The sequence below is a fragment of the Anomaloglossus baeobatrachus genome, chromosome 1 (genome assembly GCF_048569485.1).
Source record: "Anomaloglossus baeobatrachus isolate aAnoBae1 chromosome 1, aAnoBae1.hap1, whole genome shotgun sequence".
NCBI classification, from domain to species: Eukaryota; Metazoa; Chordata; class Amphibia; order Anura; family Aromobatidae; genus Anomaloglossus; species Anomaloglossus baeobatrachus.
In genome coordinates, this window is record NC_134353.1 from 283,975,763 (window position 1) to 283,988,525 (window position 12,763).

At 38.3% G+C, this 12,763-nt stretch overlaps 5 non-coding genes across 5 annotated transcripts; all 5 read right to left on the minus strand.

Moving 5' to 3' along the window:
* Positions 1-909: 909 nt before the first annotated feature.
* Positions 910-982, minus strand: TRNAF-GAA (transfer RNA phenylalanine (anticodon GAA)). Its single transcript has one exon. It is a non-coding gene; the product is annotated as a tRNA-Phe (tRNA).
* A 701-nt stretch (positions 983-1,683) lies between these two features.
* On the minus strand, positions 1,684-1,756 carry TRNAF-GAA (transfer RNA phenylalanine (anticodon GAA)). The gene has a single exon. It is a non-coding gene; the product is annotated as a tRNA-Phe (tRNA).
* Positions 1,757-8,580: 6,824 nt separating this feature from the next.
* Positions 8,581-8,653, minus strand: TRNAF-GAA (transfer RNA phenylalanine (anticodon GAA)). The gene has a single exon. It is a non-coding gene; the product is annotated as a tRNA-Phe (tRNA).
* A 702-nt stretch (positions 8,654-9,355) lies between these two features.
* TRNAF-GAA (transfer RNA phenylalanine (anticodon GAA)) lies at positions 9,356-9,428 on the minus strand. Its single transcript has one exon. It is a non-coding gene; the product is annotated as a tRNA-Phe (tRNA).
* A 1,467-nt stretch (positions 9,429-10,895) lies between these two features.
* Positions 10,896-10,968, minus strand: TRNAF-GAA (transfer RNA phenylalanine (anticodon GAA)). Its single transcript has one exon. It is a non-coding gene; the product is annotated as a tRNA-Phe (tRNA).
* Positions 10,969-12,763: the final 1,795 nt, after the last annotated feature.

The following is a 12,763-nucleotide window of genomic DNA, read 5'->3' on the forward strand; positions in this document are numbered from 1 at the left end:
CTTCTCGCATTAGTGACTGTTCTGAAAAGAGATACTTAAAACTGTTTTTTTCAGGTATATCTGCACTTCACAAAGATTGAAAATCTTGCTAAATGCATATGGAGAAAGAACTTTATCTCAAATCACTCATACTTAAAAACAGCGTGCTGAAACCCGGGATCGGACCAGGGACCTTTAGTCTAACGCTCTCCCAACTGAGCTATTTCAGCAACCTACAAAGATAAAGCTACAGCATTGCAAGGCAAACTCAAAGGCGTTAATACATTTTCAGTTCAAAATTTGCCTTTTTTTGGGGCCAAACAAAAAATGTGTTTGTTTTTAGAAAGTGTGAATTTTCCACAGTTGTGCTTGTCAGGATGGCCGAGCGGTCCAAGGCGCTGCGTTCAGGTCGCAGTCTCTACTTGAGGCGTGGGTTTGAATCCCACTTCTGACAGGTTTCTGTTACATTACAATCATGTTTTGTTTTTTTCATTTTCACTATGTCCCTCTGTCACAATTCAGACATTTCCACAAACCAGATTAGTCCAAGGACAAAGCCAATGAGAACCCTCTGGATCCTCAATCCTGTCTGTCACAATCATGTTGTTCTCTGCTGCACTATCAATAAGAAGAGGGAGGTGGAAAATCTCATAAAATAAACCTCAAGATACACAAAATCTTAAAGATCCTTAGCACTTTATGTTGATATTTCTCCGATTTTTTCTCCGATTTCCTCCATACTACTTCGACTTCAACTTAATTTTTCAGTATAACTACTTTCATTTTCTTCTCGCATTAGTGACTGTTCTGAAAAGAGATACTTAAAACTGTTTTTTTCAGGTATATCTGCACTTCACAAAGAATGAAAATCTTGCTAAATGCATATGGAGAAAGAACTTTATCTCAAATCACTCATACTTAAAAACAGCATGCTGAAACCCGGGATCGGACCAGGGACCTTTAGATCTTCAGTCTAACGCTCTCCCAACTGAGCTATTTCAGCAACCTACAAAGTTAAAGCTACAGCATTGCAAGGCAAACTCAAAGGCGTTAATAAATTTTCAGTTCAAAATTTGCCTTTTTTGGCGCCAAACAAAAAATGTGTTTGTTTTTAGAAAGTGTGAATTTTCCACAGTTGTGCTTGTCAGGATGGCCGAGCGGTCCAAGGCGCTGCGTTCAGGTCGCAGTCTCTACTTGAGGTGTGGGTTCGACCCCCACTTCTGACAGGTTTCTGTTACATTACAATCATGTTTTGTTTTTTTTTCATTTTCACTATGTCCCTCTGTCACAATTCAGACATTTCCACAAACCAGATTAGTCCAAGGACAAAGCCAATGAGAACCCTATGGATCCTCAATCCTGTCTGTCACAATCATGTTGTTCTCTGCTGCACTATCAGTAAGAAGAGGGAGGTGGAAAATCTCATAAAATAAACCTCAAGATACACAAAATCTTAAAGATCCTTAGCACTTTATGTTGATATTTCTCAGATTTTTTCTCCGATTTCCTCCATACTACTTCGACTTCAACTTAATTTTTCAGTATAACTACTTTCATTTTCTTCTCGCATTAGTGACTGTTCTGAAAAGAGATACTTAAAACTGTTTTTTTCAGGTATATCTGCACTTCACAAAGAATGAAAATCTAGCTAAATGCATATGGAGAAAGAACTTTATCTCAAATCACTCATACTTAAAAACAGCATGCTGAAACCCGGGATCGGACCAGGGACCTTTAGATCTTCAGTCTAACGCTCTCCCAACTGAGCTATTTCAGCAACCTACAAAGATAAAGCTACAGCATTGCAAGGCAAACTCAAAGGCGTTAATAAATTTTCAGTTCAAAATTTGCATTTTTTTGGGGCCAAACAAAAAATGTGTTTGTTTTTAGAAAGTGTGAATTTTCCACAGTTGTGCTTGTCAGGATGGCCGAGCGGTCCAAGGCGCTGCGTTCAAGTCGCAGTCTCTACTTGAGGCGTGGGTCTAATCCCACTTCTGACAGGTTTCTGTTACATTACAATCATGTTTTTTTTTTCATTTTCACTATGTCCCTCTGTCACAATTCAGACATTTCCACAAACCAGATTAGTCCAAGGACAAAGCCAATGAGAACCCTCTGGATCCTCAATCCTGTCTGTCACAATCATGTTGTTCTCTGCTGCACTATCAGTAAGAAGAGGAAGGTGAAAAATCTCATAAAATAAACCTCAAGATACACAAAATCTTAAAGATCCTTAGCACTTTATGTTGATATTTCTCACATTTTGTTTCTGATTTCCTCCATACTACTTCGACTTCAACTTAATTTTTCAGTATAACTACTTTCATTTTCTTCTCGCATTAGTGACTGTTCTGAAAAGAGATACTTAAAACTGTTTTTTTCAGGTATATCTGCACTTCACAAAGAATGAAAATCTTGCTAAATGCATATGGAGAAAGAACTTTATCTCAAATCACTCATACTTAAAAACAGCGTGCTAAAACCCGGGATCGGACCAGGGACCTTTACATCTTCAGTCTAACGCTCTCCCAACAGAGCTATTTCAGCAACCTACAAAGTTAAAGCTACAGCATTGCAAGGCAAACTCAAAGGCGTTAATACATTTTCAGTTCAAAATTTGCATTTTTTTGGGGCCAAACAAAAAATGTGTTTGTTTTTAGAAAGTGTGAATTTTACACAGTTGTGCTTGTCAGGATGGCCGAGCGGTCTCTACTTGAGGCGTGGGTTTGAATCCCACTTCTGACAGGTTTCTGTTACATTACAATCATGTTTTGTTTTTTTTCATTTTCACTATGTCCCTCTGTCACAATTCAGACATTTCCACAAACCAGATTAGCCCAAGGACAAAGCCAATGAGAACCCTCTGGATCCTCAATCCTGTCTGTCACAATCATGTTGTTCTCTGCTGCACTATCAATAAGAAGAGGGAGGTGGAAAATCTCATAAAATAAACCTCAAGATACACAAAATCTTAAAGATCCTTAGCACTTTATGTTGATATTTCTCCGATTTTTTCTCCGATTTCCTCCATACTACTTCGACTTCAACTTAATTTTTCAGTATAACTACTTTCATTTTCTTCTCGCATTAGTGACTGTTCTGAAAAGAGATACTTAAAACTGTTTTTTTCAGGTATATCTGCACTTCACAAAGAATGAAAATCTTGCTAAATGCATATGGAGAAAGAACTTTATCTCAAATCACTCATACTTAAAAACCGTGTGCGGAAACCCGGGATCGGACCAGGGACCTTTAGATCTTCAGTCTAACGCTCTCCCAACTGAGCTATTTCAGCAACCTACAAAGTTAAAGCTACAGCATTGCAAGGCAAACTCAAAGGCGTTAATAAATTTTCAGTTCAAAATTTGCCTTTTTTTGGGGCCAAACAAAAAATGTGTTTGTTTTTAGAAAGTGTGAATTTTCCACAGTTGTGCTTGTCAGGATGGCCGAGCGGTCCAAGGCGCTGCGTTCAGGTTGCAGTCTCTACTTGAGGTGTTGGTTCGAATCCCACTTCTGACAGGTTTCTGTTACATTACAATCATGTTTTGTTTTTTTTTCATTTTCACTATGTCCCTCTGTCACAATTCAGACATTTCCACAAACCAGATTAGTCCAAGGACAAAGCCAATGAGAACCCTCTGGATCCTCAATCCTGTCTGTCACAATCATGTTGTTCTCTGCTGCACTATCAGTAAGAAGAGGGAGGTAGAAAATCTCATAAAATAAACCTCAAGATACACAAAATCTTAAAGATCCTTAGCACTTTATGTTGATATTTCTCAGATTTTTTCTCCGATTTCCTCCATACTACTTCGACTTCAACTTAATTTTTCAGTATAACTACTTTCATTTTCTTCTCGCATTAGTGACTGTTCTGAAAAGAGATACTTAAAACTGTTTTTTTCAGGTATATCTGCACTTCACAAAGATTGAAAATCTTGCTAAATGCATATGGAGAAAGAACTTTATCTCAAATCACTCATACTTAAAAACAGCGTGCTGAAACCCGGGATCGGACCAGGGACCTATAGTCTAACGCTCTCCCAACTGAGCTATTTCAGCAACCTACAAAGATAAAGCTACAGCATTGCAAGGCAAACTCAAAGGCGTTAATACATTTTCAGTTCAAAATTTGCATTTTTTTGGGGCCAAACAAAAAATGTGTTTGTTTTTAGAAAGTGTGAATTTTCCACAGTTGTGCTTGTCAGGATGGCCGAGCGGTCCAAGGCGCTGCGTTCAAGTCGCAGTCTCTACTTGAGGCGTGGGTCTAATCCCACTTCTGACAGGTTTCTGTTACATTACAATCATGTTTTTTTTTTCATTTTCACTATGTCCCTCTGTCACAATTCAGACATTTCCACAAACCAGATTAGTCCAAGGACAAAGCCAATGAGAACCCTCTGGATCCTCAATCCTGTCTGTCACAATCATGTTGTTCTCTGCTGCACTATCAGTAAGAAGAGGGAGGTGAAAAATCTCATAAAATAAACCTCAAGATACACAAAATCTTAAAGATCCTTAGCACTTTATGTTGATATTTCTCAGATTTTTTTTCTGATTTCCTCCATACTACTTCGACTTCAACTTAATTTTTCAGTATAACTACTTTCATTTTCTTCTCGCATTAGTGACTGTTCTGAAAAGAGATACTTAAAACTGTTTTTTTCAGGTATATCTGCACTTCACAAAGAATGAAAATCTTGCTAAATGCATATGGAGAAAGAACTTTATCTCAAATCACTCATACTTAAAAACAGCGTGCTAAAACCCGGGATCGGACCAGGGACCTTTACATCTTCAGTCTAACGCTCTCCCAACTGAGCTATTTCAGCAACCTACAACGTTAAAGCTACAGCATTGCAAGGCAAACTCAAAGGCGTTAATAAATTTTCAGTTCAAAATTTGCCTTTTTTTGGGGCCAAACAAAAAATGTGTTTGTTTTTAGAAAGTGTGAATTTTCCACAGTTGTGCTTGTCAGGATGGCCGAGCGGTCCAAGGCGCTGCGTTCAGGTCGCAGTCTCTACTTGAGGCGTGGGTTTGAATCCCACTTCTGACAGGTTTCTGTTACATTACAATCATGTTTTGTTTTTTTTCATTTTCACTATGTCCCTCTGTCACAATTCAGACATTTCCACAAACCAGATTAGTCCAAGGACAAAGCCAATGAGAACCCTCTGGATCCTCAATCCTGTCTGTCACAATCATGTTGTTCTCTGCTGCACTATCAATAAGAAGAGGGAGGTGGAAAATCTCATAAAATAAACCTCAAGATACACAAAATCTTAAAGATCCTTAGCACTTTATGTTGATATTTCTCCGATTTTTTCTCCGATTTCCTCCATACTACTTCGACTTCAACTTAATTTTTCAGTATAACTACTTTCATTTTCTTCTCGCATTAGTGACTGTTCTGAAAAGAGATACTTAAAACTGTTTTTTTCAGGTATATCTGCACTTCACAAAGAATGAAAATCTTGCTAAATGCATATGGAGAAAGAACTTTATCTCAAATCACTCATACTTAAAAACAGCGTGCGGAAACCCGGGATCGGACCAGGGACCTTTAGATCTTCAGTCTAACGCTCTCCCAACTGAGCTATTTCAGCAACCTACAAAGTTAAAGCTACAGCATTGCAAGGCAAACTCAAAGGCGTTAATAAATTTTCAGTTCAAAATTTGCCTTTTTTTGGGGCCAAACAAAAAATGTGTTTGTTTTTAGAAAGTGTGAATTTTCCACAGTTGTGCTTGTCAGGATGGCCGAGCGGTCCAAGGCGCTGCGTTCAGGTCGCAGTCTCTACTTGAGGTGTTGGTTCGAATCCCACTTCTGACAGGTTTCTGTTACATTACAATCATGTTTTGTTTTTTTTTCATTTTCACTATGTCCCTCTGTCACAATTCAGACATTTCCACAAACCAGATTAGTCCAAGGACAAAGCCAATGAGAACCCTCTGGATCCTCAATCCTGTCTGTCACAATCATGTTGTTCTCTGCTGCACTATCAGTAAGAAGAGGGAGGTGGAAAATCTCATAAAATAAACCTCAAGATACACAAAATCTTAAAGATCCTTAGCACTTTATGTTGATATTTCTCAGATTTTTTCTCAGATTTCCTCCATACTACTTCGACTTCAACTTAATTTTTCAGTATAACTACTTTCATTTTCTTCTCGCATTAGTGACTGTTCTGAAAAGAGATACTTAAAACTGTTTTTTTCAGGTATATCTGCACTTCACAAAGATTGAAAATCTTGCTAAATGCATATGGAGAAAGAACTTTATCTCAAATCACTCATACTTAAAAACAGCGTGCTAAAACCCGGGATCGGACCAGGGACCTTTACATCTTCAGTCTAACGCTCTCCCAACTGAGCTATTTCAGCAACCTACAAAGTTAAAGCTACAGCATTGCAAGGCAAACTCAAAGGCGTTAATACATTTTCAGTTCAAAATTTGCATTTTTTTGGGGCCAAACAAAAAATGTGTTTGTTTTTAGAAAGTGTGAATTTTACACAGTTGTGCTTGTCAGGATGGCCGAGCGGTCTCTACTTGAGGCGTGGGTTTGAATCCCACTTCTGACAGGTTTCTGTTACATTACAATCATGTTTTGTTTTTTTTCATTTTCACTATGTCCCTCTGTCACAATTCAGACATTTCCACAAACCAGATTAGTCCAAGGACAAAGCCAATGAGAACCCTCTGGATCCTCAATCCTGTCTGTCACAATCATGTTGTTCTCTGCTGCACTATCAATAAGAAGAGGGAGGTGGAAAATCTCATAAAATAAACCTCAAGATACACAAAATCTTAAAGATCCTTAGCACTTTATGTTGATATTTCTCCGATTTTTTCTCCGATTTCCTCCATACTACTTCGACTTCAACTTAATTTTTCAGTATAACTACTTTCATTTTCTTCTCGCATTAGTGACTGTTCTGAAAAGAGATACTTAAAACTGTTTTTTTCAGGTATATCTGCACTTCACAAAGAATGAAAATCTTGCTAAATGCATATGGAGAAAGAACTTTATCTCAAATCACTCATACTTAAAAACAGCGTGCGGAAACCCGGGATCGGACCAGGGACCTTTAGATCTTCAGTCTAACGCTCCCCCAACTGAGCTATTTCAGCAACCTACAAAGTTAAAGCTACAGCATTGCAAGGCAAACTCAAAGGCGTTAATAAATTTTCAGTTCAAAATTTGCCTTTTTTTGGGGCCAAACAAAAAATGTGTTTGTTTTTAGAAAGTGTGAATTTTCCACAGTTGTGCTTGTCAGGATGGCCGAGCGGTCCAAGGCGCTGCGTTCAAGTCGCAGTCTCTACTTGAGGCGTGGGTCTAATCCCACTTCTGACAGGTTTCTGTTACATTACAATCATGTTTTTTTTTTTCATTTTCACTATGTCCCTCTGTCACAATTCAGACATTTCCACAAACCAGATTAGTCCAAGGACAAAGCCAATGAGAACCCTCTGGATCCTCAATCCTGTCTGTCACAATCATGTTGTTCTCTGCTGCACTATCAGTAAGAAGAGGGAGGTGAAAAATCTCATAAAATAAACCTCAAGATACACAAAATCTTAAAGATCCTTAGCACTTTATGTTGATATTTCTCAGATTTTTTTTCTGATTTCCTCCATACTACTTCGACTTCATCTTAATTTTTCAGTATAACTACTTTCATTTTCTTCTCGCATTAGTGACTGTTCTGAAAAGAGATACTTAAAACTGTTTTTTTCAGGTATATCTGCACTTCACAAAGAATGAAAATCTTGCTAAATGCATATGGAGAAAGAACTTTATCTCAAATCACTCATACTTAAAAACAGCGTGCTAAAACCCGGGATCGGACCAGGGACCTTTACATCTTCAGTCTATCGCTCTCCCAACTGAGCTATTTCAGCAACCTACAAAGTTAAAGCTACAGCATTGCAAGGCAAACTCAAAGGCGTTAATAAATTTTCAGTTCAAAATTTGCCTTTTTTTGGGGCCAAACAAAAAATGTGTTTGTTTTTAGAAAGTGTGAATTTTCCACAGTTGTGCTTGTCAGGATGGCCGAGCGGTCCAAGGCGCTGCGTTCAGGTCGCAGTCTCTACTTGAGGCGTGGGTTTGAATCCCACTTCTGACAGGTTTCTGTTACATTACAATCATGTTTTGTTTTTTTTCATTTTCACTATGTCCCTCTGTCACAATTCAGACATTTCCACAAACCAGATTAGTCCAAGGACAAAGCCAATGAGAACCCTCTGGATCCTCAATCCTGTCTGTCACAATCATGTTGTTCTCTGCTGCACTATCAATAAGAAGAGGGAGGTGGAAAATCTCATAAAATAAACCTCAAGATACACAAAATCTTAAAGATCCTTAGCACTTTATGTTGATATTTCTCAGATTTTTTCTCCGATTTCCTCCATACTACTTCGACTTCAACTTAATTTTTCAGTATAACTACTTTCATTTTCTTCTCGCATTAGTGACTGTTCTGAAAAGAGATACTTAAAACTGTTTTTTTCAGGTATATCTGCACGTCACAAAGAATGAAAATCTTGCTAAATGCATATGGAGAAAGAACTTTATCTCAAATCACTCATACTTAAAAACAGCGTGCTGAAACCCGGGATCGGACCAGGGACCTTTAGATCTTCAGTCTAACGCTCTCCCAACTGAGCTATTTCAGCAACCTACAAAGTTAAAGCTACAGCATTGCAAGGCAAACTCAAAGGCGTTAATACATTTTCAGTTCAAAATTTGCCTTTTTTTGGGGCCAAACAAAAAATGTGTTTGTTTTTAGAAAGTGTGAATTTTCCACAGTTGTGCTTGTCAGGATGGCCGAGCGGTCCAAGGCGCTGCGTTCAGGTCGCAGTCTCTACTTGAGGTGTGGGTTCGAATCACACTTCTGACAGGTTTCTGTTACATTACAATCATGTTTTGTTTTTTTTTCATTTTCACTATGTCCCTCTGTCACAATTCAGACATTTCCACAAACCAGATTAGTCCAAGGACAAAGCCAATGAGAACCCTCTGGATCCTCAATCCTGTCTGTCACAATCATGTTGTTCTCTGCTGCACTATCAGTAAGAAGAGGGAGGTGGAAAATCTCATAAAATAAACCTCAAGATACACAAAATCTTAAAGATCCTTAGCACTTTATGTTGATATTTCTCCGATTTTTTCTCCGATTTCCTCCATACTACTTCGACTTCAACTTAATTTTTCAGTATAACTACTTTCATTTTCTTCTCGCATTAGTGACTGTTCTGAAAAGAGATACTTAAAACTGTTTTTTTCAGGTATATCTGCACGTCACAAAGAATGAAAATCTTGCTAAATGCATATGGAGAAAGAACTTTATCTCAAATCACTCATACTTAAAAACAGCGTGCTGAAACCCGGGATCGGACCAGGGACCTTTAGATCTTCAGTCTAACGCTCTCCCAACTGAGCTATTTCAGCAACCTACAAAGTTAAAGCTACAGCATTGCAAGGCAAACTCAAAGGCGTTAATACATTTTCAGTTCAAAATTTGCCTTTTTTTGGGGCCAAACAAAAAATGTGTTTGTTTTTAGAAAGTGTGAATTTTCCACAGTTGTGCTTGTCAGGATGGCTGAGCGGTCCAGGGCGCTGCGTTCAGGTCGCAGTCTCTACTTGAGGTGTTGGTTCGAATCCCACTTCTGACAGGTTTCTGTTACATTACAATCATGTTTTGTATTTTTTTCATTTTCACTATGTCCCTCTGTCACAATTCAGACATTTCCACAAACCAGATTAGTCCAAGGACAAAGCCAATGAGAACCCTCTGGATCTTCAATCCTGTCTGTCACAATCATGTTGTTCTCTGCTGCACTATCAGTAAGAAGAGGGAGGTAGAAAATCTCATAAAATAAACCTCAAGATACACAAAATCTTAAAGATCCTTAGCACTTTATGTTGATATTTCTCAGATTTTTTCTCCGATTTCCTCCATACTACTTCGACTTCAACTTAATTTTTCAGTATAACTACTTTCATTTTCTTCTCGCATTAGTGACTGTTCTGAAAAGAGATACTTAAAACTGTTTTTTTCAGGTATATCTGCACTTCATAAAGATTGAAAATCTTGCTAAATGCATATGGAGAAAGAACTTTATCTCAAATCACTCATACTTAAAAACAGCGTGCTGAAACCCGGGATCGGACCAGGGACCTTTAGTCTAACGCTCTCCCAACTGAGCTATTTCAGCAACCTACAAAGATAAAGCTACAGCATTGCAAGGCAAACTCAAAGGCGTTAATACATTTTCAGTTCAAAATTTGCCTTTTTTTGGGGCCAAACAAAAAATGTGTTTGTTTTTAGAAAGTGTGAATTTTCCACAGTTGTGCTTGTCAGGATGGCCGAGCGGTCCAAGGCGCTGCGTTCAGGTCGCAGTCTCTACTTGAGGCGTGGGTTTGAATCCCACTTCTGACAGGTTTCTGTTACATTACAATCATGTTTTGTTTTTTTCATTTTCACTATGTCCCTCTGTCACAATTCAGACATTTCCACAAACCAGATTAGTCCAAGGACAAAGCCAATGAGAACCCTCTGGATCCTCAATCCTGTCTGTCACAATCATGTTGTTCTCTGCTGCACTATCAATAAGAAGAGGGAGGTGGAAAATCTCATAAAATAAACCTCAAGATACACAAAATCTTAAAGATCCTTAGCACTTTATGTTGATATTTCTCCGATTTTTTCTCCGATTTCCTCCATACTACTTCGACTTCAACTTAATTTTTCAGTATAACTACTTTCATTTTCTTCTCGCATTAGTGACTGTTCTGAAAAGAGATACTTAAAACTGTTTTTTTCAGGTATATCTGCACTTCACAAAGAATGAAAATCTTGCTAAATGCATATGGAGAAAGAACTTTATCTCAAATCACTCATACTTAAAAACAGCATGCTGAAACCCGGGATCGGACCAGGGACCTTTAGATCTTCAGTCTAACGCTCTCCCAACTGAGCTATTTCAGCAACCTACAAAGTTAAAGCTACAGCATTGCAAGGCAAACTCAAAGGCGTTAATAAATTTTCAGTTCAAAATTTGCCTTTTTTTGGCGCCAAACAAAAAATGTGTTTGTTTTTAGAAAGTGTGAATTTTCCACAGTTGTGCTTGTCAGGATGGCCGAGCGGTCCAAGGCGCTGCGTTCAGGTCGCAGTCTCTACTTGAGGTGTGGGTTCGACCCCCACTTCTGACAGGTTTCTGTTACATTACAATCATGTTTTGTTTTTTTTTCATTTTCACTATGTCCCTCTGTCACAATTCAGACATTTCCACAAACCAGATTAGTCCAAGGACAAAGCCAATGAGAACCCTATGGATCCTCAATCCTGTCTGTCACAATCATGTTGTTCTCTGCTGCACTATCAATAAGAAGAGGGAGGTGGAAAATCTCATAAAATAAACCTCAAGATACACAAAATCTTAAAGATCCTTAGCACTTTATGTTGATATTTCTCAGATTTTTTCTCCGATTTCCTCCATACTACTTCGACTTCAACTTAATTTTTCAGTATAACTACTTTCATTTTCTTCTCGCATTAGTGACTGTTCTGAAAAGAGATACTTAAAACTGTTTTTTTCAGGTATATCTGCACTTCACAAAGAATGAAAATCTTGCTAAATGCATATGGAGAAAGAACTTTATCTCAAATCACTCATATTTAAAAACCGTGTGCGGAAACCCGGGATCGGACCAGGGACCTTTAGATCTTCAGTCTAACGCTCTCCCAACTGAGCTATTTCAGCAACCTACAAAGTTAAAGCTACAGCATTGCAAGGCAAACTCAAAGGCGTTAATAAATTTTCAGTTCAAAATTTGCCTTTTTTTGGGGCCAAACAAAAAATGTGTTTGTTTTTAGAAAGTGTGAATTTTCCACAGTTGTGCTTGTCAGGATGGCCGAGCGGTCCAAGGCGCTGCGTTCAGGTCGCAGTCTCTACTTGAGGTGTTGGTTCGAATCCCACTTCTGACAGGTTTCTGTTACATTACAATCATGTTTTGTTTTTTTTTCATTTTCACTATGTCCCTCTGTCACAATTCAGACATTTCCACAAACCAGATTAGTCCAAGGACAAAGCCAATGAGAACCCTCTGGATCCTCAATCCTGTCTGTCACAATCATGTTGTTCTCTGCTGCACTATCAGTAAGAAGAGGGAGGTAGAAAATCTCATAAAATAAACCTCAAGATACACAAAATCTTAAAGATCCTTAGCACTTTATGTTGATATTTCTCAGATTTTTTCTCCGATTTCCTCCATACTACTTCGACTTCAACTTAATTTTTCAGTATAACTACTTTCATTTTCTTCTCGCATTAGTGACTGTTCTGAAAAGAGATACTTAAAACTGTTTTTTTCAGGTATATCTGCACTTCACAAAGATTGAAAATCTTGCTAAATGCATATGGAGAAAGAACTTTATCTCAAATCACTCATACTTAAAAACAGCGTGCTGAAACCCGGGATCGGACCAGGGACCTTTAGTCTAACGCTCTCCCAACTGAGCTATTTCAGCAACCTACAAAGATAAAGCTACAGCATTGCAAGGCAAACTCAAAGGCGTTAATACATTTTCAGTTCAAAATTTGCATTTTTTTGGGGCCAAACAAAAAATGTGTTTGTTTTTAGAAAGTGTGAATTTTCCACAGTTGTGCTTGTCAGGATGGCCGAGCGGTCCAAGGCGCTGCGTTCAAGTCGCAGTCTCTACTTGAGGCGTGGGTCTAATCCCACTTCTGACAGGTTTCTGTTACATTACAATCATGTTTTTT